Source organism: Egretta garzetta, unplaced genomic scaffold, assembly GCF_000687185.1.
Source record: "Egretta garzetta isolate BGI_Z169 unplaced genomic scaffold, ASM68718v1 scaffold175, whole genome shotgun sequence".
Lineage (NCBI taxonomy): Eukaryota > Metazoa > Chordata > Aves > Pelecaniformes > Ardeidae > Egretta > Egretta garzetta.
The window spans coordinates 2,807,256-2,834,696 of record NW_009259860.1 but is presented as its reverse complement, the minus strand read 5'-3'; the positions used below and the strand labels follow the sequence as shown (position 1 = coordinate 2,834,696).

Sequence of the window (27,441 nt, the reverse complement as noted above, 5' to 3'; positions counted from 1 at the left end):
CCGGGTGGCAGCCCTGGGGCCGGGCGTTGGCCGTGGGGGCATCTCTCGGCTCTGCCCCTTCAGCCACAGGCTGCCCTGCTGTGCCCACCCTAGCTTTCCTCCGGGGCAAGGAGGCCCTCTCCATCACCAGGGGAGGCCCAGGGCACCCGCCTGCACCTCCAGCCCGCTCACTACCCAAGGCAATGGTGACAACCAGCTGGCCCCACTCCCAGTGTTTGTATTTCTTTGTGCCGTCCCTCAGACTCTGGCTCCCCTGACTCCGGCCTGAGAGACCCATCCTCTGCCCGAGTGCTTCCACAGGGCACCTCCACCTTCTCATCACAGTGCGCAAGGGCACTGCAAACACGGCTCCCTTTACTTGCGAACAAACCCCTCGGTGGCGAAGGGGCCGTTAGCCTCACGTTATGGAAGGGAAGCAAAGGTTAAAATTGCCGACTAAGTTTACATACCCGCTTGAAATACTTGTTCCACTTCAGGTCTCCTAAGTAAGGCACAGTAATGTTTATGGACACAAGCCTGTATTAAGGCTCCAGAATTCACCTTAGTCCACTGAGGTGTGGTGAGTGCTTAAAACTGTATGCTGGTTATCACTGCATGCCGCTTCTTCATTAAGCAAACTGAAAAATAACATGCTACGGAATCATCCTGGCGGGTTTACCAGTGAGCTTGATGCCTGCAGAGATGCTTCTGCACAGCTTTTCCACAGAGCTGTCACTCTCTTGCAGTCTAAGCTTTGCGCCGCGTGCTCCCAAATGCCATCTCATCATGAAGAGATATCGTTGTTTGCTGAGGATTTTTTACTCCCACCCACCCACCCTGGCTTCTTAACCAGCGCAAATCTAACATCAGTTGGCTGTTTGTAAGTCATCGCTGTTACTGCCTACCTCAGCCATGTGACCAAATCTTCAGAGGCAGCCAGGTTGCCAGTGTCATCCCATTTTAGGAACTAGAGAAGCTAATGCCAGGGAGCCATTACCTCCGTGAGGGGCAGAGTCTGCAGCTCCTGATCTCCACCTTGCGTTAGGCAGATGAGGTCGGCAGAATGGTGCGAGCCACCATCAGCTCCTACCATAGTCATGAAATGAAATACAGTTCTCCACTTACTGTGGAATTGCAGAAATTTAGACTGAAGTCTAAACAAAGTATTTGCTCAACGTACATATGAGCAAAATAAAGAGATGTCTTCAAGAATAAGAGAAAATGAGACCTAACAAGGAAGGATGAGGCACTGAGATTTGTTCTGTCTCGGAAGGAGGGTTGAGGAGAGCCACACCAGAGTTCAAGCACAGCTTCAACGGTGATGGGGAGAGGAGGGGGAGATGACCTTTTTTTCCCTTGCTATTTGAGTATGTCCATCCCTAACGTTTCCAGGCAGAATAGCTGCCTGGGAATTTGTCCTGCACCTCTGGGACCTGAAGCACATATGGCATATTTAGAAATGACAGGTGGAGCAAAGGTGGCTCTTCGGACACCTGCCGTTAGAGAAGCCAAATTAGATATTGGCGTAATTTGTCAGAGCTGGAGCCCCCTCCCCCCCACGTTACAGCAGTCCTCCTAGTGCTACTTATGGCCACAGTGTGCCTTACATTTTTTATGTTAATTTCCTTCCCTTCATGACGTACACACGTGAGTGATGGTGCCTCCAGTCCACTGACGACTGTTGAATTCCCAGGAGGCAGCACCAAGTCTGAATGAAGATCTCCGCCAGAGACTCCAGCAAGCCCAGTCACTACATAGCCTGTCACATCTTCACAGGGACAAATCCCTCCTACCGGAGCGTAGCAGCAGGGAGGGCCATGAGAGGAAGAAGGTTTTGAAAGGGTTACACAAGTCTTAGTCCTATGCACGAGGCTCCACCCAGTCTGGTAATGGGGGGATGTTCAGCGCATATTTCTGGGCTTAACTCACAGTATCTTAACATTACCCCTGGGATGAAATATACCCTCTTTTATGAGCTCAGGAGTGGTAAAATAAGAACTTTGGTGAAGTATGCAGAGGTCATCCTAATTTATGAAAATGAAATGGGTTCCCTTCAAGAATGATTTACTGTGTTTTGTTACCATATTTTTGGACTGCCATTATTTTCTATACTTAATCTTTTATGGGGCTTTTATGATTTTGCTAAACTGGGAGTTCATTTATAGGGAATGTTCTCCCGCTCCCTTCCCTGGTCGAGGCCCTAATATGCGAAGTCAAGTTTAGTTTTTATTTTTTGCTTTGTGGTTCACCTCTCAGAAAGCTTTTAGATTCTGAAGGAAATATCCTCTCCTACAATGGTAACCCGGGGACCACGGGAAAGGAGAACAGCAATGTAGATGGCTTTTATGTTCAGGGGGCTCCTATTTGGAGAAAATCACGTGACAACCCTGAAGGGCGTACTGACGCCGTATCCTCACCTGGTTTGGAGGTTCTCTGTTTCATTTCTTTAGATCCTCTTCACATCCATGCCCAAGGACACTGACTACTACGCTGAGTAGAACGTTGTGATGGTGTAGCCTTCAAGACTGTTCATCTTTGAATGCTGAATCAAGTTCACTACCGCACTCTGTACCCACAGCAGAACAGACCATGAGGCTACCTACATCTTTCTCAAGTGGCCTGATTTGCTGCTGCTGCTAATCAAATACGTGAATCACTCATGCCTGAAAGGGAGAGACACAGAATTCACGGGGGACTCAGGGTGATGAGCTCCACCATACCTTCATAAAAATTATACTGGTTGTATGATTGGTCTGTAAGTAAAGCTTAAGACCAAGGAGCCACAGCAAGTTCCACTGATGATGAGCTGAATGTGTGCTTGCCAGAGGCTTTCTAGCTGACCCCTAGAACAAAGAAGGTACCTTTGTTATTAAAAAACCCCCTGTATCATTACTGAAAAGGCAGCCAGAACTAGGAGGTAACGGGTCCTTTATTTCTGAGGCAAGCTCTGCTGAACAGCTGATACTGAGCAGGAGGGGATCGTTCAAACATCTGTCTTTGTAGCAGAGCTGGAAGCTTCTGAGATGATTCCCCATAACTGCAGTTATAAAGAAAAATGAGCAGGCTGATTTTAGGGCAAGCATGATTTAAAAAAAAAGATGTTTTACTTCTTTGACTGTGCAAGATTTTTCACTAAAAACCAGAACGTATACTGCCAGGCATTTCTTTGTCATTTCACCCCATCTGTTAGGTATGTAAGTATTAAGAATGGCTACTCTTTTTTTTTCAGTAAAAAGGTATAAAAATTGATGCACGCCCTTCTTTTCATTAAGGGAAGTGAGCAATGAATACAGACTAGGGATATATTCATGGCAGTTTGCTGTCATTTTGCACAATTCCAGAAGTGTACATAAAATGGAAAGTAAGGGCCAATAAAAGCAATTTTCTGAGTCGTATTAGCTGCCAAGTAGAATCACAATCTATGGTTAACTGGGAATCTGCAAGATTTCTCACCTAATTCTACTGGACTTAAATTTTAATTTGCCACCAGAACAAAACCTCTAATTGCGAGAAGCAGCAGCTTATTACATCTTTTATGTGACTCTGACTCACACATTGACCAAACTGTAAGGAAAGAATTTTCCTTTGCATACAGATGATGATCCCACTTGGATGTTCTGTACCTAAGAATTCTCCACGATTTACTAATAAGAAACAGAGGATGAGAGGAAATTATCTTCATCTGTTTCTCTCACCCATAAAGCCCAAAATAGACAAAGTGTTAGAGCAATTGCATACCCTTGCACCTTCTTCACTTAACTCCTCTTGCACAGTCCTCAACTAAGCGAGCCGTTAAGGAAAAGAAACATGTGCGGGGAGGAACTTTTATATCCCAGGTATCAGCAAAAGGCTTGCAGTAAATACAGGGGGAAAACATAGAAAACCAGTAGAATTAGGAGTTAGAAGAGTAAGGGGGGGGAAAGAGGAAAAGGGCGCCTACTGCGACTTCTCTCTCCAGACACTCATGATCAAAGCCCACCACTGCCATTAGGCAATCAATCTGCAGTTGCGTACATAAAACTTTGGCAGTGTATAGTCTCCACTGCTTTCAACAGAGGCTTTAGACATCTGAAACTGGGCACTCTCCCAAAATTTAGATCCAGTTGCACTATACATTCCAGAAGAGACAGCACCAAATCAGAGGCCCTCTTTTACCCGTGTTATTTTCAAGCTGCAGTGTATGAAAAGTTATGCTCCAACCCCCTCCATTTAACCTCTTGGGTTGGCTGTGTTTGTGTCCTCCAGCTTCATCAAATGGCACACACTGCTAGTAGGCAATTACTGCCTAAATGCATTGTTGTTTTAGGAGAGATTACTGAAAATGTGTGCCTGTCCTTCCTGACTAATTCCTTCCAGGATCATTCAATCACCTACAGGCTTCTTTGTTTTGTAAATAGAAATCTACATTGGCATAACATTTTGTAAGCGTAATGCAACTTGGTTTCATAAGGTGAGTGACCCTGACTCTCCTGATTTGTCTTGCTTTTCAGTTTTTAAACCTCTGCTTCTTTTGTGCAGGGACATTCTCCTGCTCTTGATTCAAAAACGGTCCTAGTGGCCAGCCAAAGTTCTAGCAGCTTCCTATTCTTGCTCACTCCACAGTCAGAGGTTTTTCCAGCAGCTGCACTGGATTTCCTTGCAGGGAGATGAATTCAAAGGGATTCCGCAGTCACAATTGGAGCACAGAGGGCAGCCTCAGTTACTTAATCCTGATCTATTTACCTCTATCTCTAGACGCTTCTGTTCTCCTCTGATTAAGCACCCCTTTAGAGATAACTTAATCTCAGTGTATCTGAAGAACATGGAGGCTGCCCTACATTTGCTAGATTTTACAATTCTAGAATACTCTATTTCTTAATACTCTAATCTATCTTTCATTCCATTATCAGAAAAAAAGTGCAGTAACTGTAGATACACAGGACATTTGCTGAACTCTTCCACATCCACGCAAATGCTCTGTGGAATGTGCAGCCTCCGGTGAAGTTCTGCAGGAGCAATCCTTCTACAAGAAAAAGTCAGAGACCAAACACTGCTTAATAGAATACGCATAGAAGTGTGGTAAGATCCAGAGCATGCCCATGAAATCATCTGTGTATTTATAATAAGCAGCTCACTCCCTCTTGGATAACCTCATGATTGCTTTTGTTAAACCCTTGGCAGCTTAAAAGGCATCTTGCTTTCCAGCGGCTGGGCCTTCTTCCTTTCTCTTTTCTTCTCTCTCCCCCGTACAAGGGCCTCCTCTCTTCACTCAGATCCCACTCTCTCTCTCAGATGGCATTCTTTCTGTACTTGTCTGTGCAACAGCACAAGGCCTAGGCTGTGCTTCTAAAAGCCAGGCACAATGCCCTAGTCTTTCTGTGTGATTGATGCACTACCCATGGAGAATACCGTGCCTTGGTCGGAGGGGTTCGCAAAGCCATGCACGCTAAGATACCTGCTGATCTGCTCTTTACTTTTGCTGTAATTTAAACAGAAGAATTCAGTGAACTATATGGTCTTCCTTGTTGTTGTCGAGAAGCTGAAGCCCCAGATTTCAAGGTGGATCCAGACAAGCAGTCACACACATACAGATGCATGTTACGCAAAGGTCTATATTTAATATTTAAAAGAATTAAATGTGAAGAACTTATTTTCCTTGAACTCATCTACGAGGCCAGTATTTAGTTCAGGCAGTGCTGCCTATCTTAGTTAAACACGCTCATAGCCTTACTTCGACTAGTAAACCTAGAGAGCTCAGAGCAGCTGGCATTTCCTTTCCTAAGCCCTTGGCCTCCTCTGACAAGGCCAGACATTACACAAGTACCTTGAGTGTGTACCCAAAGACTAGAATACAGCCCAGGATGTGGATATTTGCCCATCTTGGGTGAGCAGACACATACCACTTCACCTTATGCTGGAGCCTGCACCTGAGGCACAGGGACATCTGCTACGAGACAAGCTCTGAAGTGTTAAGAGATTTCAGTTTTACGGTGATCTTAATAACTGAGAGCAGTTCTGTCCTTTAATGTAACAGGGCATGTTCCTGTTTCCATCAAGTCAACAGAAGAATCCTCATTAACTTCAGCATTAAATGGGAATATTCACTGAGCACCTATCAGGGGAAACACATACAGTGAAAGTTGGAGAACTGTAAATGCCTACACTGAAAAGCTTGATCCAAACATCCCGAGATGCTGGCAGTTCAGATCTGAATCCAAGCTGTGCAGTTCAGGAAAAGCTTTTTTGATAACCCTTTACGAAATTAACCTGCTGCTTTTCTCCAGTTATGATTTCGTATAAGGAAAGCTTAACCCTTAGGACACTGACATTTTTCCAAGTCAGCAGACAAACTGTCTGAGCACAGCTGGCTTTCAGTCAAGAACTATCCTGGGCAAGCTGGAATTTGGAAGAAAATAAGGTAATTGCTATATTAATTTATATAGATAATTAAACAGTTTAGTTAATTTACAGTTTCTAATTATACACTGCTATGTTATTTTTCTGTATCTCTAAGTCTCACAAGTAAAATCAGAACTGAAATGATTCTGTAAAGCTCACGAAGGTTTGCCAAGTTTCAACTAACTGTTGCCATCTACTGTTAGAATAATAATAAAAAACTCCATAACTGGGTGAAACTAGCACTGTAATTGTGGAAGAACTCAGTGGATATTTGCGTCCTATTGTGCTGATGCACAAGGGATTTTTCTTTGAATGCACAGGCAATAATATGTCCGTAAATCCTTCTGTATGTCATAGGGAGAATAGAGTTCATTGTTTGCAAGATCTCATTATGATTACTTTTCAGCTTCTAAAAATGTTGTAATAGTTTCCAGATCCAGCATTTATGGTATTCAGTATGTTGAGAGAAAATAGGCTTCATTGAAAAGCTCGTTCTAAGTGTTCCCCATCTATGCTTTTTTTGACTGAGCATATAGAAAAGTGATAGTAATGTGTGCAGCAGATTTCTGAGGATTTTACTTCTCCAGTATTAAAAGTTAAAAACACCGCCTCCCCTTTACTGACAAATGCATAAGGGGTAGCTTTACATCAAGATCGGACACGAACATCTGGGTAAGGACATAAAGACCTGTTGGTTACAGACTGCTTCTGTTCTGAGCTGACGGTAGAAAAACTACCATCAATCTTTTACTTTACATACAGCAGAAACAGAATTTAGAAGGGGTTAACAATCTCAAAGAGGACGTTATTCTGGAACATCCAAAAATGAAGGCAATGTGCATGTTTCTGTGTATGACACTGGAGCAGGAGATGGATTTCAAGCAATTATGGGTTTTGCTGTGTGTGCCTTAGCTGGTATGCTACGTTTATTACTATGTGTCCCATAGTTGTTTGTTGAAAGGGACCCACTGAATTTTCTACATCACATTTTGATGGAAAAATATAGGAAAATATATTCACCAAACAAGGCCTAGTATGTTTCAAATGGAACTTCCCATAACTTTGAAAAATCCTCTGCTCATGTGTTGTTTTATTATATATCTCAGACACACATCCTCAGCTGCCTGTTGCAGGCATGAGTTGTGAAAAGATTAGGGGCTATGCATACTACCTAGAGAAGAAGAAATCTGAATACAGAAAAAGCAAAAAACATGCACTGTATCATGCAGTGCCACCTACAGCTGGAACTGTGAATTATAAATGATTTTTCCATAGGGCTGTAGAGACTTGGTGTTACTACTGATAGAGAAGCATTGTAGAATGGCTCTTGCCCGACTACATAACACAGAAGATAAGATTGAGGGAATATTAGTCATGTTTCTTGTTTCAGAATATCTTCAAATTCTGTCAAACTATGTTTCTTCAAGGTACAGGAATATGAATTTTTATTACATAAGTTGTGATTCAGCAGACAAGTGCAGTTAATGTGAGGTGTAGTGTAGGATGGATTGAGAGACATCGAGCTGTAGCCCTGGACCCTGGAACTGTGTGCTGAATAGTTTGTTTCACCTTTGTGTGTTACCAGCATGAAAGGAAGAGTTTTTGGTCAGCCAAAAGCAGTATCACAAATAACATACAGGTCTCTTTGCTAGGAGTTATGCAATACAGGCCAAAGCTCTAAGAACTTCTTGAGATACCAAAAAGGATGGAGTTAGTAAAGCCCAAATTTAGCAGGAGTTGAAACTATCAAGGGACGTGAAGAGCAGCAACAGGGTCTTCTATGGAGAAGGTTAAGACACTCAGTGACTTCTTTGCCTTGAGTTTTACTGGTTGTGTTTGTCTTCAGGTTTTGTAGGTCCCTAAGCCTGCTATCAAGGCCTTGGTGAATGAAGCACTACCCAGGGTAGAGGAGGATTGAGTTAAGGAGTACTTAAGCAGGTTGGACACACGCAAGTCCATGGGACCAGACAGAACACATCTCAGGGTGTTGTGGGAGCTGGCTCATGTCCCTGTGAGACATTCTGTACCATCTTCAAAGTATCACAGTGTTTCGGAGAGGTTTCTGATGAATTTAAAAAGGTAAATGACACACAGCCTTGTTCAAAAAGGCAAGAAGGTGGATCAAGGGAATGTCAGGCTGGTCAGCCTCACCTGAGTCCATGGTAAGATTATGAAGCGAATCCCCCTGGAAGCCATGTCCAGATGGCTGAAGGAGAATAAAGTGGGAGCATGGATCTAGCAAGGTCAAATCATACCCATCCAACTGGATTGCCTTCTATAATATTCCATATAGATGAGAGGAGAGCAGTGGATACTGTTTACCTCAGCTTACTGATGCCTTCAGGGCAGTCTCCTGTAGTGTACTTATAGCCAGATTTGTGAGATATAGACAGTATAAATGAACCATATAAAAGGTGGAAAAATTTCTGGGCTGTAAGGTAGTGGTCAGCAGTATGAAATCTGTTGTTGGATACTTGTGACATTGTGCAGGAATCAGTCTGGGGCTAGAAGTGTTTGAAGCAATCTTTTGCTTGAAAATTTTTTGGTTATGAACCTTTTGATTGTAAATAAAAAGCAAACTTTTCTAGCTTCCAGACTCTTAAGGAACCAAATCTAAGCATATACTGAAATTTGCTACTTTCTTTGCTTACCTAAAATGTTATTCCTTTGTTTGGGGCTGCTTTTGGGGTTAGGGTCATCAGTCTGTTGGAAGAAAGGCTGGCCATAGCATGCTAATGCTAGATCTGATAAAGGAAGCACCTCACTACACATGAGAAGAAGTGCCTACTTCCAACAGATTATCACTTCACCATCCCTTACTGTGGCTGTGCTACCTACCCCCAAGCTGTTCTGGGAGGTGTCCTGCATTAACTCTAGTACCTTTGCAGTGGTGTCAGTAAGAATTGCTTTAGAGTTAAAAAAAGCTAACTCTGATTTACCTAATTCTTGTGATAGGTTGCCCGGTGGACACCACAAAAAACCTCTAATAGCAGACGTAGCAATGTTTTTACTAGGACTTCCCCCATCTAATACTGTCAGTGAAAACATTTCCCCAAAAACCACAGTGGGAATATCTGGCTTGAGCACACCTATAGTGTTGCTGCTCTGACCCATTAAAAGGCATGTCCTGTTCACAGATGAGCTGTGCTCTTTCTCTGCATGAGCAAACACATTTAGAGATAGTTACCCCTTAACTGAAGCAGAGATACAGCACAAAGAAGGAAGCAGTGGCCAGTCCAGTCTTGTCCGTACAGGAGAATGCTCAGTGGGGATCTTATCAATGTATATAAATACATGAAGGGCAGGTATAAGGAAGATGCAGCCAGGCTCTTTCCAGTGGTGATATTCAAAAGCTGCTTGGACATGATCCTGGGCAACCTACTTGATAAGGAGAGTTGGACCGGGTGATCTCCAAAGGTCCCTTCCAACCTCAACCATTGTGTGATTCTGAGCAGCTTTTTCCCATAGGAAATTGCAGCATAGTCTATTAATTTCACACAGTTTAAGAACAGCCTTTTTCTACAGTAGTTAGCAGTGTATGTTTAGATAGGAAGAAGAAGAAGGTAACACGCAGATCTAAACGTGTAGCTACGCTGAAGAGCACAATCCTCCTATAGCCATGTAGCAAAGCAGAGAGTTCCCACAGTTACGGGGAAAGATGGTTTTGTTCCTTCTTTGCTTTCAATTTTGTTTCTTCTCCAGCATATGCATATTACAGGTCAAAATTTAAGTCATGTGAATAAACCCCAAAAGGTCTATAGGTATGTAATGATCAGGTATGAGACTGCTACAAGAGGCAGGGAAGAGGAGTGGGATGCAGAGGGATTTATGAAAACCATTTCCCAGAAGGTCTTAAATTAGACGTGCAAAATAATACGATTTAATATGGAACATGCTTTCTGCCTGTTTTGGAGACAAGCTGATCTGTCCAAAAGAGTTTTCTAGGCTTAATTGGTCACAGTTCCTGGTAAGGACAGAATGTTACAAATATCTATGAAACTTTGCAACTTGGAACAGCAACATGTCACGCATCTTAGGCGCTCCTTGGTTTGTACACAGCAGCTAGCATGTGCTGAGTCCAAGGAGAGCAATGATCAAAAGGCCAAATGGCATTCAGGAGGGGCACACTTTGTCATAGTTGATTTTTGTTTCATACCAAACTTTGAAAAATGAGGACTTTGTTGCAGATTTTATGAATTGTAGTGTTGTTTTATGTCATTATTTAATTCTGATTTTCATGACGTTTGGTGTTTTTCCTTAAGCAACTGTTGGGAACTGAGGTTTGTATAATAATTATAAGCATAATCGTATAATTATAGTTAATAAACAATATATTAATAAAATTATGACCCTAGAATCTCAGTTTTCATTAAGAAAAGAGCACCCAAAAAGTAGTTATCCGTTTGTTCTCCTTTACACAGCCCCTCCAAAAATGTGCTCTCTTGGTGTCTCAGTGATTTAATATAAAATCTCATGATTTTTAAACTGGTCTTATGCTTTTGAAAGAGATCACTGAGCAATTTTTCTGTTGTCATGGGAAAGGCGGATGTGAGGTACAGTAGGAAGTGAATGAAACTCTTCAGGGTTGAAAGAGGCATAGCATAGTTTCCTTTACTATTAAAAATCTTAGTTTCTTTTCCCAGAAGAGGATGGGTTTCTAATGGCTAGTGAAATGCACTAGTCTCAGGAAGACAGTAGTCTTCCTCAGTGCTTCAGCCCTCCTTGTAGATAAAACTGTGACTCCTTGTCCTTTTAGTGGTGCTTTTAACAAGCAAGATCTATAAGGAAGTCCACTTTCCTAAAACAAACAGCAAAGTCCCATCAATGCCCAGCCTTCATCCACAGGATGGCAGACCCACACCCTTTTTTTGCAGATCCAGCAGAGGGAGCTTATTTTACCCAGTGAAAATGCCTGGTGAAGTATTAAGTTGTTTAAGATTTTGGGGAAAAAAACCATTGCCAAACCAGATGTAGCAAATCAAAATTACATGAGACAAGTTATTAATTCTTAACAGATAAACCATTTGGAATGGTTTTCAAGGAGTGTAACTAAGTCTAGACACCTCTGTGTAACCTAGTAACACAAAAAAAAAGCCCCATGCTCTGTGGTTGGCAGCAATAATAATGTTGTTATGCTACACTTTTAGTCAAAGTGAAGTCTAAGATCAGGATCAATTCTGTCATTTGAGCCATCATAAAAATGTATGTCATGAGAGGCATAGCAGTTACCTCTTTCTGCTTCAACTTATTATTTGTATAGGGCAGCAATGTCTCAGAAAAACTACGAAACTGTATTGGTTAATGAAGGCTTTAAACACTTCCAACCAATTATCGTTGTTGAGATTGCTGTTAGGCATTTGAGTTGGAGTCACGTATAGGACAGTGTTATACATACTGGTGTCAAAATTACCCACCTGTTGTGGGTGACCTTCTTTCATGTGTCATCCATGATTTTTGAAGCATTTTTGTATGAGCCATGATTATTTTACTTTGTTGTGTGGATTTTACAGATATGAAAAATAAGGAGTTATAGTTAGATGTCTTGCTGAGGACTAGGAGGGAATAGAGGTCAGATTTCTGGGCTCGCACTGCTTTGCTCTCCTCACGAAATACCATAGCAATGAATGTACCCTAGACTGAGGACACTGACAGTGAACTTCAAAATGAGGGAAGATAAGGTCATGTTTGATAAACATTTCATGGTATTGGTCATTGCAGAAGAAGAGATTAATTGCCTCAGGGTTACTTTAACCTTTTCAGGTTATATTCATTTAAGACAGCTCATGTAATGATTTGTTTGGTAATTACTTGATTACATAAATATTGGGATCGTATAGCTGTAATTGCTACTAATGCATCATAAAAGGGTTTTTTTAATTATGCTTAGGAATATATCTGATTTTGGAATGACACTGATGTATCATTTATATAATTTAATTAATATCTAAATATCATAGACAATGTACTATCTCTTCTGAGAAACACAGATTTGCCAACATTAACAAATGAAATTCTCACGGTGCCTTTGAGAGACACTTTACAGGTAGAAAACCTAATTATATGTAGATTGAATGACATGCCTTCTGTGGTCAGCTGATGTAAGCCTACAGCCAATTTTCCCAATCCCTTTCATATTACAGGCAGGTGAGGTATCAACCATGATGATCTAGTGCAACTGAGCTAGGTTAATATTATTGTTAATAGTATATTTTTATAATAATATTAATATATTAAACATTATTATTATATTAATATTATATTAATATTATTGGCACCATCCTCCAAAATCAGGAGTTTTTATATCTCACTCATAATCAGTCTTTCCTACCATGAAGGATGCTTAGGGAACGTGTACTGTCCTGAGAGGCCCCTTAGAGGGTGAACACATGGCTGGTTATGCTGGTAGATGTGAACTGGTTATAACCTCTGGTGAATGTAGCTGTGATTAACAGATGAGAGGTGGCAGCAGCAAACCTCGTTCAGTTGCAAACAGAACAGTATGTGAAACTGCAGTCACTTTACAGCCCCAAACGTTATAAAAGCTCTCCCATCACCATGCGTTTAATATGATTTTGGTGTACATCAAAAAGGAAAAGATATTGAGGAACATGGTGAGGAAAGGTTTCGTAAACAAAATCCCTGCTTACAGAGAAATCCTTGTCACTTTTCTTCTGATCCCAGTATCAATACTTTGTGCCAGAAAAAGTACCTATTAAGGGCAGATTCTCAGTGAAACGGATCAGGTCATACCAGTGAATAATCTCAATACTTCAAATACTCAAAATGTAGACATAACTGGTAAAATCACTATTAAATAATAATTTTCTGTTTAAGCAATCATTTGGTAGCCACTGAATAGATTGTAATAGTGTGAGTCAATCTCCAGGATCAGATGGTGTTAATCAATGTCCTTAATTCAGTTCTGAGCTTTAGATTATGATATTATCCAACTCCTGGACTGGTTTTTAACACGGTAATTGCCTAACATTTTGTTATTTCACATATATTAACCAAGCAATTGTTTGAGCTTTTTAAAGAGTAGGTATTCTCTAAAAATGTTTATTCTGCATAAGAAAATCTCCTTCAGACCAGTTGAATGCAGAATGAGGGGTCATGAATTAGATTTTTTAAGGGAGCCAGAAGTTTGATATTATTGTGCCTGTTCCCTAGGAACTCCCAACAGGTAAATCTTAATTACCATGCAAATCTAAGCCAGATAATTTTTATACTCTGCAATTTTGCAGCATAACAAAACATCATGAATATGGGATCTTAACCACTTTTAGTTGCACATAGAGTATTAAATAAGATAATCTGGGAAATTTTTAACAATAGATGTGTGGGGTTTGGATGGCATTTGTTTGTTTGTTTGTTTGTTTTGCATTCAGTAGATACAATAATAGACCTCATAATGGAGTATAATGCCTTTCTAACTTTAGGACTGAAAGCACTAGAAAGTTCTGCCAAGTCCAGAGTTTAAAGGGGCTCTACTAACAGCAGCTCTCATTTTGTCATCCCCTGAGCAGCACTTTCCTGATTTCCCAAATAGCATACTCAAGAGGTAATTAGCAAAACAAAATCTGCCTACAACCATCCGAACCCCCTTATTTTAACACTAATTGACTGACATTAGTGTAAGTTTTAAAACCTACTGTTTTGTTACCAAGAATAGAAAATGCATTTATGTGGAGTTTATAGTGTAGGGGTTGTTGAGCTGGTGCTTAGGGACTTCTCAATGCAGCCAATGTAAGGGTCACAACTGAGCTGACAAAAGCTCTCCCCAGAGATATAAGATGGTACATACAAAAAGAAAGCAAAAATTACAGTATCTTCTTGCAGAACCATGGCAAGCACTAGCATGTGCGTACTCAACACCTGCCAGTTGCCAATGGGACAATATCAACAGGGAAATGGGAAATGTATCTGAGCTCTCATGGGCCCACTGGTACACTGCTGTTATCTCATTGACAGTAACAGTATTTTACTAGCCTGATGCTTAAGTTTGTGTTGTCAGCATTATACAGAATGAACTTGTAATGTATTCGTAATATACTACCCACTATGCTTGTGAGGGTGTTTTCAGCAATAAAACATTTTAAAATCTGAAGAAAACATTTTAGAATCTGAAGGAAACATTGAAGACAGAAGAGCAGAAAAGAGGGTTTGATAGTCAAACAACAGTAAGAGTAGTCCTTTATAGATGATGTACATGGACTTGAACAAGGGATGTTATGAGTAACAGCAGTTCTGGTGATACCAATGTCACCTTTCTCTGAAAAACAGGCTGGTAACAGAAATTGCAATATCCCTAGAAAGGCTCAGAGAAGAAACCTGAAAGCACCTTTACAGAAGGTGAAGCACTATTTCAAGTTTTAGCAAGATTGTACAAAGATTTGATCAATTTGCACAACAGTCCACATAACTAAACTGTTTATGGACTTCCTTATCTTTTATTATTCTCTCATTAATTGCCCTGGAAACCAGGGCCTACAGGCAGCGGCTGAAAGAATAGAGTTCTTTAAACAGACAAAAAAGAATCTCTGTGAGTTCCCTTATCAAAACAGTTTTGTCCTCCTATGCGTGGCACTGGTAGCATTTTCCCTGCAACAGCAATGAGCACAGCCTGACAGCTGAAGATAAATGCTGAGCTGTAACTGCAACATTTGTGAACAGTTAACACCAGCCGTAGGTGCTATGGGCTGGCGATAGTAGGCAAACATGGATATCATGTGACTTTATCATAAATATCCACTGGGGCCGCAGAGCAGACTCCCCAGCAGAGGTACTGCTTCTGATCCACGCACCTCTGGCATTTGCTAGGCATGGGATAGTAGCCACATATTGCTAGAAGGATTATGCTATGCTGCTGCTGACTATTCATGTATTAGATAAAGTAGCACAGCTAGTTATTATAATGAAGATTTCAGGAAACTAACAACATCTTTTGAACTGAAGAAGCACAGGAGCTTGGGATGTGCAGGATAGAAAGAGGGGGGTATTCATGGTTGCTGGTTGATGCTAAAGGGGACAATTCTGCCTCAACCCACAGTGAAGATAACAAGCTGTTTGTCTGCAGAAGTGCGACTGAAAGGTCATTTCATTCCTTGTTACATAATTCTGTGGAGAGAAATCTTCATATTGGAACAAGTCAGAGAGATCTGTTTATTTCCAACAACAAAACCTAAACCTTATTAAAAAAATGTTCTGGGTGTCATGTGTACCTTGTTTTGTGAAAGCTGAGTTTCTGAGAGTCTAATGCATTCTCAATTAATTTTTCTTTTTATCAACAATCTGTTATTTAAAAAATTGGTTTTGAAATCCTGTTCCTAATTTGACAGATGCTTAAATACTATCCATGATCAGATAAAGTTTGGTTATATGATTGGAATGACCTGATGAGTATTCCATTATTACAGCTGCTCTGAATTTTGTCAGTTCTCTACATGCAACGTTAAGCAGCCATTGCATAAGAGAGGTGTGTAAACATTTCCTTTGTGGCTTTGCCTCACGGTTATCCTTTCCATAGAACAAGCTGTAAATCAAGTTAAATGTGGCTCCCACGAAATTTTTCCACCATTGCCTTAGTTATCTGATGGAAGAGTTTCTCCTGAAAAGATGCAGTACAGTACTGGCTGGACAGCCAAGCAATCTACGTTTGCTTGGCTCCTCTGCACTGTAACACCCAAAAGTCTGAGAATTTTGCAGGTGTGACTTTGCTGTTAATTTAAACAGATGGCCTTGACTGTAGCTATCTATGCATCTGCGTCAACCCTGAGTATAAAACATAGGATTTCAAGCCAGGAGTCTCCAAACAATGGGCTGTTCTGGTCTGACATGACCATTATGGAGGGTGTATCACCTCTAAACTGCCTTGGGGCTAGAACTACTTTGAAAAATAAGAAGTAAACCAAATACTGGTCACAAATGGAGACAAGTTTTGGCACATGTGTGCCGGGCAAAGGGAAGCACAGCTGGATGGGACAGGTAGGTGTTTAGCTTTCAGTCATTGTCTCTGTTCACCTCTGGTTTCTTCTCAGCTTTGTGGGAGGCAAGTTTCTGCACCAGAGGAATTCCAACTGGACAGGGTCATAGGAAGCTTTATGGATTTCCTCAGGTTCACATATTTTTGATTTGCCAACCAGACTTACTTAGAGGCAGATTTATTATCCAGCATGTTGTTTAGATACCATGAAATTCATGTCTAGGTAAAAAACAATCACTAGCTTTTACATGAAGCCAGTACTAACATAAGATGAGAAATTAATTTAAAAATTTATTTTAAATAGCGACATGTCCATCAACGACCTCAGGTTTTTATAAAGGATGTTTTTCTTTAAAAGTCTATTGAAAAAAGTAGTAATACACTTCAAAATCAAATATTTTTACTGTCTAGTATGGCATTGCATGCGTGTACTAAGCATTCTGCAGACTGCCCTGAAGCCTCATATAATCCATCCACCCATAATAACTCAGACAACTAAAAAAATAAAAGGCTTGGTTTCTATGTTTTACCCAGTTACAAAGATAATACTGTGTTGCAATTGTTTAGTTCAACCACAAGGGCTTTGCAGGGTCATTTAATGGTACACATCTTTAGGATGACTGCAATGGAACTTAGTTTATTAGAGTTTGCTTTGAAATGCACACTCTTTAGGGAAGTTCACCTCTTTTTTTTTTCAGAAAAGTGCACAGAGCTTAGCAGCTGAGTTAGCTCCTCTGTATCCTTAACAGAACCCAGGAAAAAGCCTCTTACTCTGGGGCCATTTTGCTAGATGTTTTGTCATCGTTCAAGAGGGAAATAACCCATTGCATGTATCCATAGGTTCCTTTATGTTGATATAATAACATAGGAACAGAAATAAAATCCAGTGAAAATTTAATTCATGATACACAAGGAAAGAAAGGCAGTAATGTAAGGGAAAGACAGGTAATAGGATGATGGGATTTTTCTGGAAGCAATAGCATAGTCCAAGCTGTAAGTACTAACATTTCCTGCAATACCAAAAATCGTACTACAAATGGCTTCTTAGGCGTCTTGGGGCAGAGGTCTGCTCTACCACTGTGAGTTAGGATGCCTATACACCTGAGAGGTCTTGCTATCCCCAAACAGCCAACACCTTGAACACAAAAAAGATGACATGCCTTTAGTTCAAATCCACTTGCCCCTGGGTTTTGTCCTGTTCTGGAACCCTTTTCTCCTTGATGTTGCTGTTGTTTTCTCTAATGTCAGGCAACCTTACCACCTGTGAGCATAGCTAAGTTTCTGCTGCTTCTGCTAACAAGTTAGGCCCAACCGCTGCCTCTTGGATCATTCTTAAATGGGTGAAATACTGGAAACACAGTGTGCCAGGATTATTTGAAGGAGACCTACTTGTATTCAGTACCACTAGGCCAGGATTCCAAATTTCCAAATTAATCTGGCTCTTATCTAAATTTCAGCAACCATAGTCAATTAAAGAAACATAACTAACATGCTATGAAATCAAAGAATCTCCAGAGGCTCATGCCTTTTTATTCAGATGTGCTGAAACAGTCTAACACGACAAGTTTTTCCCTTGGTGCCAACACCAACTAGTCAGGTTTAACAGTTAGAAATGCACAAGCTGGATCAAAGGCGAAGGCATACTTACTAATGTTGCAAATACGCTTTTGAGTTTAAAGTGTTTTAAAAATCACTCTTTTTCTTCAATGACATACAGTATCATGCAATCAGTAGCTTTGCATTGGGTTCTCTGACAATAATGTGGTTTGGTTTCAACAAAAGAGCAGTACGGAGGATGGAAGCAACAGAGAAATAGATTACTGGGCTGCTAGTCAGCCTTAAATATAAAACATACAGGCATTTAATCAACATGAGACGATGAACAAGTATTACACATGTAAAAGTCATTTAGTACGTAGAATCTTATTAATCAATGCAAAAAACCTCTACATGCATGTTTAGGTGCAGAAATGTGGCCTTGTGCACTATCAACATAATTTAGACCTTTGGATCAAATTCAAGGCACTGCAAATACTGGGACAAGATAAATGCCTAGAAATGGAATTAATTTGCAGCACAATTGTGGATATTCCTATTATTATGCCGGCACATACAACAAACCACATTGGGTGGAGTTATTAAAAAAAAAGGAAAGAAAAAAGAGCATAGTCTGAATAGACTGGCAAACTGACATCTTTTTATTTCTTTGTGGTTAGTAGATGAAAAATTAGCCAACTCCTTTTTTCATAATCACAGGGAGTTTGGCTGAAACAATGTAATCTATATTCATTCACCTTGGCAAAAAGAGGAGCTAGAAAATTCCAGGCAATCTTGCTAATCTATACATTTAACTATTCATACCCATGACTTGGCATCTCTAACTCCCAGCAAAAATATAACATGTGAATGCACTGGGCAAGATCCATTTTACAAAGCGTTTGTCAATTCTGAAAACATAGGAGAAGACACTTAAAGTTGTCCTAAATGGTTTTGTACCAATTAAGATGCTCAGCCTCTAGCTATTGCTTACTTCTCTGGCTCACACAAGCTTTGCGGATGTTGTTAGGGAAGGTTGTCAGGCTTTCAGTATCCCATTTCTTGGCACGCATGGACTCCCTCTGCTCAACTGCCTGTGCTGCTAAGCACAGCTATACATTATAGAAATGTTAAAAAAAAAAATAAATTGCAAGCACTGACATTTTATTTTGGTTGACAGGTCTGGGTTGTGGGTTTTTTTTTTTTTCTTTTTTTGCTTTCCTGAGAATCAGAATCACTGAGGCTGGACAGACCCTCTGGAATTCTCTAGTCCCACCATGGCCTGAGCAGGGTCAGCCACAGCTGGTTGCCCAGGACCATGTCCAACTGGGTCTGAATATCTCCAAGGATGGAGACTCCACAACCTCTCCAGGCAACCTGTTATGGTGTTCCACCACCCTCACGGTAAATAAGTTTTTCTTAGATTTAAAAGTAATTTCTTTTATTTCAAGTCATGCCCATTGCCTTCTGTCCTGTCACAGCATTCAAGAGAAAAGAGGCTGGCTCCATCTTCTTTACCCTCCCATGAGGTATTTATGCACGTTGATAAGATCCTCTCCCAAGCCGGCTCTTCTTGAGCCTAAAAAGTCCCAGCCCTCTCATGCTCTCTAAGCTCCAACTCCTTCATCATCTTTGTAGCCCTTCAGTGGACTCTCTTCAGTATGTCCACGTCTTTCTTGTACTGGGGAGCCCAGCACTGGACGCAGCACTCAGATGTGTTTCACCAGTGCTGAGTACAGAGACAGGATCACCTCCCTTGCCCTGCTGGCAATGCTTTTCTTAATGCAGCCTGGGAGGCTGTTGGCTGCCTTTGTTGCAGGAGCACATTGCTGGCTCATGGTCAGCTTAGTGTCCACCAGAACTCCAAGGGCCTTCTCTGAAAAGCTGCTTTCCCACTGGTCAGCCTCCAGCATGTGCTGGTGCATGGGGTTGTTTCTTCCCAGAGGCAGGGTTTGGCACTTCCACTTGTCGAGCTTCATGGAGTTCCTGTCAGCCCAGTTCTCAAGCCTGACGAGGTCCCTCTGAATGGTAGTACAACCAATTGGTGTACCCACCAATTCCTTCCACTTTTTAAACTAATTAACAAAACTCTGAAGATACTTACTATTATCAATCTTTCCTTGTTATCACTGTCAGACACAGAATTTAAAAGTGAGACTAAATGGCATATATGAGATCTTTAATAAAGACAATTATTAGAATAACTCTACTATGAACACTTGTGTTTTGAAACATTAACTCTCAAACCTCAACAGAAATCCTTCTTTGATGACTTAGTGCATCAACATTTGATATTTTACTAGAAATCTTATTCTTCTGCCATGTCTTCTCAATACCTGTCACAATGTGCCAGCTTGCTGTGACAGCCCAGTGTCTGGGTACTATGAGCTGTGGCTACGGCAACCTTGGTTCAAATCTGACTTACAGCAGGAGGGGAACACGTGTTTTTGTGCTTCCTTTTCAACAGCTTTTAAAACAATTATGTAACTTTGCATGTCCTTTCACCAGATTTTCCTCCATCACTGGCCACAGCACTGAAAACGGAAAGAAGATTCGCAGACCAGAATTATTGTATGTTTGAAGATAGACGCTGGCCACAGAGAAGGCAATGCAAGATTTCCACAGCAGACCGTAGTCACCAAAAGGAGCAGGAATATTTTTCTGCCACCGTAACATTTGTGCCTGCCTTCTGCATGCACTTCTCCATCGGCAGCACCGTTTTTGACTGGGGGATGCCGGGGCGTTCTGCAATAGCAGTGGTCACCCTGGGGAGGAGGCTGGGACATGGAACGTTATAGCTGGTCCGCACTAGGTGGCAATGCTTGCACAGCTCTGCTTGAGGGGACAGGGAACGTGAGACACTGGACACATCCTTTGTAGCGTGCCGTGATCGTATAGTGGTTAGTACTCTGCGTTGTGGCCGCAGCAACCTCGGTTCAAATCCGAGTCACGGCACAGGGGAGAGGGAACCCTTTTAGTCCTCACTTTTGGAAGCTTGCTGCTGAAGATGTGCCACTGGGGATGTGACAGCCTCCCAAACCCTCTCTCTGCAGTAACTGCTGAGCAGGCCTCAGTGTCTGGAGCACACAAAAAACAGGTGGGAGGAAGCAGCAGCAGCCTGGGGAAGTTCATGTAGATTCACTGCTACACAATAAGGTGGGTGATGCTCTTTGCACCACAGGTATTTTTTGTCTCATTTTGTGTGATTTCAAGCAGTTCACACAGATGATGTTGCACTAAGGTGGTTGGGACAACGTTTTCACTGACTTCATTCTGTCCGTTTTTTAACGTATCTCCTTTCTCTCGCCCAGTGAAGATTGATTTGTTTCTATGATTTGTCCCTAGGCATGAAATTACATGCAATTAATTTCTTCATTGTGAGGTTTTTTAGCATCTTTCTTCAAAGAATAGGAGGCTGGTAATCAATAGCAGCAAATGGGAGACATCATGTGTAGCTCTGAAATTTGATTAAGGAGAAGCAAGACACTGCTGGAAATGCAGTACCGTTTTTGTGGGGAGAGGGTGATGTGGTGGGGAGGATCCTGCCAAGAGGTGCGAAAATGGTCTGACGTGATACTTTCTTTATTTAAGCACCATTCCCTTGCACCGCCTACACTGCCTGGTGGGTGTTGCCGTTTACTGGGGCGGCGGTATTGGGGACTAATGGTTTTCCAATATGGAGATGGTGAGATAAAGAAGTTAGCTGAAAGGCACAAGAAATTTCCAAGAAACACTCCCAAGTGCCTACAGATAGGCACCTTATGTACTGATGGAACCATGCAGCGACACAGGTCTATTTCTGATTTGTTATTAATAGAAGATGCTAAAAAATGTATTCATGAACTTCAGGTCATATGACCAATTCTAATTTCATCATTAGATAGCAATACATCTTGCTGATCGAAGTAAAAACCACTCATTTTGAATAAATTGTTTCTTCACGCGTAAGCACACCAGCCTGACTACAAGTCAAAAGAAAAAGCAGGGGATGAAAAAGGGAAAGGCAACAAGTATTAATTTATGAGAAATGACTGTATGTTTCTAACAGTTGAGGCCAGAATCTTAAATGTTTTCCTTACTGAAGACAGTGTATGTCCTTCTGGGGTTAAACCCTATTCAGACATCCAGGCACAGGCTTCCCAGCTCTTGGCAAACTTTCTCCAGGTGTTTGTCCAAGGCTCAGTAAGGAAGGGAGACTGCCTTGAAACTATTAAGATGAAAAGGAATTGCTTTTAAAGTGGGACTCACATAACTATGAAAACCAGCAGGGAATATTTAATTCCATTAAACTCATCTCTCAGCAAGCAAGAAATGGGAAGGACAACATGGTGAAACAAAGCAGTTCAATAGCTGGTGGATCAACCTTAAATATCTTTCCAGAATTTACACTTTTGTTGCTCTGGAAGATTTCATATTTCTTATAGTAGGCCTTCCACAGTTCTTTTGCAATTATTTCTCAGTCAAGTTCAATTCTTACATAAAAAAAACCTTCAGACTGTGTTTCTGAAGACAATTTTCCATGATATGCTAGTTTTCTTACTGTTGCTTTAGCTAAATGATTCAGACTTTTCCTTCTTACGTGTAACAGTAAAACACTAATTTACCCCATGTGTTTTTAATACAAATGCCTTCGTGGTTATATCATACAGAAGTTTTCTCCTCTGTGCCAGTACAAAGGTCACTACACACTCTCACCTTCAGCTGTGTGGTGAATAACAGCAGCAGTGCAGGTCCCAGAATAAACACATCCTACTATGCCAGATTTTCCTAAAGAGTTTAGAGAGACCTGCCACCCCCAAACAAATTAGTGGTATAGTTCTGGAGAGTAAAATAAGAGGTTTGCTGCTCACACTAGAGAATGAAAACCAAACCAAACCAAAACAGAACTAACATATTCCAGGAGTCTGGAAGTACAAGGTCTGAACTGGGAATGCAGGCATCCACAAGAAAGAAATTACTGGAACTAGTGCGGTGGCTATGTTGTTGGCTCCATGCGCAACTCTCAGATGCAAGAGGCACATAGGTACTGGTTTAGCAGCACAGAGATGCTGATTATGTTAACATTACAGACCATGTTCTAAGAGAAAATTTCTGCTGTATTAGCATGGAATATAAACACTATGCTCCCTGCTCAGAGATTTTTAAGGATCTCTTTGGAGGGAGGCTCCTTCGTGACAAAGAAGTTATTCCCTTAAAAGGAATATCACAAAGTGTCATTTTCTGAGTTTTATTTGGTGCATAGAAAGCATATGCCACATTTCTTTATAAAAGAGTGCAGGAAAAAGTTGTAAAACATTAAGCACATGAATGACTTTTACAAAACTTTGTGAAAGATATATTTATCAGATGTGTTTAATTCTAATTCAAAGAGACAATTTTGCTTCTGTGAAATTCCAGTTCAAGAGGACATATCTATAAAGTTTTTAGAATAAAAATTTAGAAATTTAGAATTCAAGAGATACAAAACCAGAGAGAAATAGATTAAAAAAAAAACCACAACAGAAAATATTATTTAGGTAGTTTGGGATGTTTGGTAGTTTGGGGATTCGTGCTGAACTTTTGATGAAGAAGTGAAACCAGGCCCTCCTCAGTAGTTTGAAATGTAGTGCAGGAAGTTGTAGGATTCAAACCTGAGCCAAAGCTTAACCCAAAGCGGTGCAAGTCAAAAGCTTCAGAAATTGACCACAGTCTTCACATGTGTTCCAGTGCAGCTCGCTCTCTCCAGTGCTGTGAGCGACTGCTGGAGCTTTACAGATCTGAAGCCACACAGTCTTATTTAGAGAGCAGGACGTGCTTTCTTTTAAGAAACAGATTATGGGAAAAGCTACAGAACTGCCGCATCAGACGTTGTTTATGCAGTTATGTTTACACATCAGGCTCAGGAATCTCCCTGTCTGCCAAATTTTCCCCAATTACTACCCATCCTGCAATAATACCCTGTAAACTCAGATCTGAATTTCCAGAGGTAAAATCATCCCACCTGTGAAATGAATTCCTGGCATTCTTTGCTAAAGCACAACCAGCTATTTAAGCTTTCAGGAGTTCTCTTTACCGCAGAAGATCTCCTTTCAAAGAGTCTTCTTGACCAGAGCCCTTTGAAAGGATTTCAGAGGGGACCTATAAAAGTTTTAATATGAGCTGCACTCCTGTAAAAAGAATGAAAAACAGAATTAATTTGATTTGATGACTGCAGATTCAAAACAGCCACTGCTTTCTATCCTGCTCAACACCTGTTATGAACGTCAGACAGGATACAAGCACCTCTGCTGCACTCCTGAAAAATGAAGGAAATAGAACAGAAATCTCTGTCAGGTTCAATTAATATTTCAAAAGTTTTTCAAGTCTTTCTGTTCAGTGTTCCCTTCTTAACAACTAGGTGTTTTCCTCCATAGCTTAAAAACTCTAGCAGTTTTAACCCTAATCAAATGCTAATGTTCAAATACAATAACAAGAAATAAATCTCTTCCCAAGCACTGTTGATGGGTCCATCTTATTAGTTTCAGAGCCAAAATGTGAATTAGGCATGTTGGGGATATAGACACCTCTATGTCTTACAGGTTTTACGTTCTATACAGAATGGGCCATGCATGAGAGCAATGGCGGGCACAAAAGAACACAGAAGAGCTGCAGAGAAAGGCATGTACTCTCTTCTTCTGTCTCATTTTTAAAATACTATTCCTTATTTCCCACCAGATCAGCTTGCTGTGTAAATGCAGAGAAGGCTGCTGAAGCGAACTCTTCTCTCTGGCCTTCAAAATATTCTTAGACAAAAAAAATTCGGAGATTAAGAAATATGTAAACTTGGATCCTTGTTAATATTTTGAATGTATTATTATTAGATCATGGTTTCCAACTAGAAAAGTGTTGTCTGGACACGTCTGCTAGAAATGAAGACCCACATATTTCAGAAATGTACAGGCAATTCTTTGTACAATTCAAGCTTCAAAATCAGTTCCAGGATTATATCTCTGTGTTTCCTAGTCTGCAATCCTGTTATCCTTGGAAACTGTTTTGTACTAAAGTTTTTTTCTTTTTTTTCCTTAATGAGATGGTAAACTTGACAAATATTTTCTCAGGAAATGGAATGTTGGGAGCCACCTGCACTTGCATGTTTATATTCCAAAATGAAGTTCGGTTTTAATTTTGATTCTCTTGTGAGAACAAATAATGGCAGGGGGAACTGGTAAGAAAGGTCTGATTATCTGCCTACACCATTCTTCCTCTCAGTTTATAGTACTAGCATTGAGCTAGCAATACAGATGTTGGTGTTCTAAATAAACTAAAGTGAACAGAATGACCACTGTTTCAAACTAACTCATCATAAAATAAAAAAAGGACATTTTGAATTTGTCTAGTGTCCTATCAAAACTCTTTGAAATCACCTATGTTACTATAAATAGCAATAATAATACAGTTTTTCTGCTCTTTATCTACAGATAAACACGGTATAAAGAAGTCAGTTCCAGGGAGGTTGAGCAGGGGTGAGCCTTGAGTGTTCTGGCAGCCTTAGGATGATGCAGGAGTAGAGCAGAATGTCTGGCATTGCACTATTTGGTTTTCTGTTCTAGGACGCTTTAAAGAATATATACACCTGTGATGGGTTAATTTGGTATTTCTGGTGTTTATAAAAACTAACACAGCACATGACATTTCTGAGAAACTACAGCAGGGACAGAGTATGAAAGATCATCCTGGTCTCTTCTACACTAGTGCACATTTCTAAATTGCTTTCCTTTGGGGAATCAGTCACATCTGTCTCATCAATTAGACCAAGAAGTCAAGAGCTAATTGCTCTGATATGCTCTTAAAAGGCTGAGTAATATTTAGACAGGAACTCTGATGCCAACCAGAGGAATACCCGAAGATATTTTTGAGAACACAACAGAAACCTTTTGTGGACCTGAGGGGTCACTAGTCTACTACACTGAATCTGGGACGCCTAAGCCTCCAGCCTCCAGAGGTGAGGTGCCCTGTAGGTTTGCAGGCATACGGGGCTTTGACTTTTCCTGACAGCAGTGTGAAGAAAGTTTTGTTTCACTTCCTCAGTGAGTAGGAGGGCAAGGAATGTTCCTGCTGCTTTGCAGAGAGAACGGCAGCTGTCATTCACATCCTGCAAGAGCTGGGTCTGTTGCACGGAACTCGAATCCATCTGAGACTGGTGGAGATGTAACCCCTTATGCAGAGGACTGACGTCCCATTGGATGCAACAGCGAGAGGAAAACAGCGCTTGCTCTTGAATTAACTCCTTATCAAGTTAAAGAACCAACTACCAGAAACTCTGTTCAGTGACATCCTAATAATCAGATAAACTCCATAATAATGATCTTTTATTTAAAAAGTTGTTACCAGCTATGTAATTTGGTTGTTAATTTATCATTTATTACAAAAAACTGCCATTCATTACCATAACTAATGTATAAGATCCACAAGGTCATTTTAGAAGTCTTCATTCTGGGAACCTGAGCTCATGTTACTCAGTGAGGCAGGACAGCGAAGTTACACACCGTTCCTACCACAAAAACAAAGGGAGTCACTGGAATCATTGACAAGTGGTGGTTCCTCTTGCCTGTCACCAGCAAAGACCTTCTGCTAGCAGCAGTTCATGCCTAGGTAAGCAGGATTTCCACATCTACCACTGTCATATTTCCAAGCAATTGAGGCTGATTGCTTTATTCGCATGAAAAATTAGCAAAGATCAAAACTAAACAGACTTCATGGCTCAGGCCAGGTCTTAAGTAAGTGTAATGAGCAAAAAATACACGCTTACTGTGCCACTGTGTTAATCACAATACCCATAAACATTTAAATAAAAAACCGTCACACTTGGAAACAGGATTACTGAGCATGTACTCTTGCAGCAAAACATTATTGTAAAAGTTACAGAGCTTCTAATTGCTCTCTCATTTTAGTCTTAGACATTGCCAATAGATTATTTTCGGTATGCAACCTGTAGTTACCTCCCTTCAAAAGAATCACCTTTCCCTGCCGTGACTCGGATTTGAACCGAGGTTGCTGCGGCCACAACGCAGAGTACTAACCACTATACGATCACGGCAAGCTACCAGAAAACTCTGAATTAGAGTGAGAGATTATTTCCCCAGAGCTCTCCAAAATTTTATACAAATGGTGCCACCTAGAGTTAACATTGCGTTTTAGCAGCAGCTGGTCCTAAACATTCTTGCAAGCAATTACGTGTCACTGTCTTCTCAAAATTGCTTCCAGACTTACTTTTCCTTTCTCTTAACAATCCGTGCTTACCAGGATTGCCTAAAAACAGACTCAAGAGAGTTACAATAACCCTTCTTCTGCCGTCCAAATCTTTTCAGAGAGAACATTTTTTTTTCCTATTTTATCAGTGGTGGGGAAGTCAAAGTCATGACAGGAGGAAAGTCTGGCAGTGTGCTGTAGGGACAGATAAACTATGGCCATCAGTTAGTGTTATACTGAAGCAACTGCTGAGAAGCACCTGCCCTCTGCCAGGTGTTCAGGCACAAAAAGACTGTAAACAACCTTCAAATAGGCACAACAGCAAACAAATTGTTAGTTCCCTCAAATAAGAGCTCCAA

The 27,441-nt window shown here is 40.9% G+C and overlaps 1 protein-coding gene and 2 non-coding genes across 3 annotated transcripts in view; 1 reads left to right on the top strand and 2 right to left on the bottom strand.

Annotated features, from left to right (window-relative positions):
* Nucleotides 1-27,441, bottom strand: part of NFIB (nuclear factor I B) — a 271,990-nt gene that overhangs the window by 196,860 nt on the left and 47,689 nt on the right. The window lies entirely within an intron of this gene.
* Nucleotides 20,759-20,830, top strand: TRNAH-GUG. Its single transcript has one exon. It is a non-coding gene; the product is annotated as a tRNA-His (tRNA).
* On the bottom strand, nt 26,859-26,930 carry TRNAH-GUG. Its single transcript has one exon. It is a non-coding gene; the product is annotated as a tRNA-His (tRNA).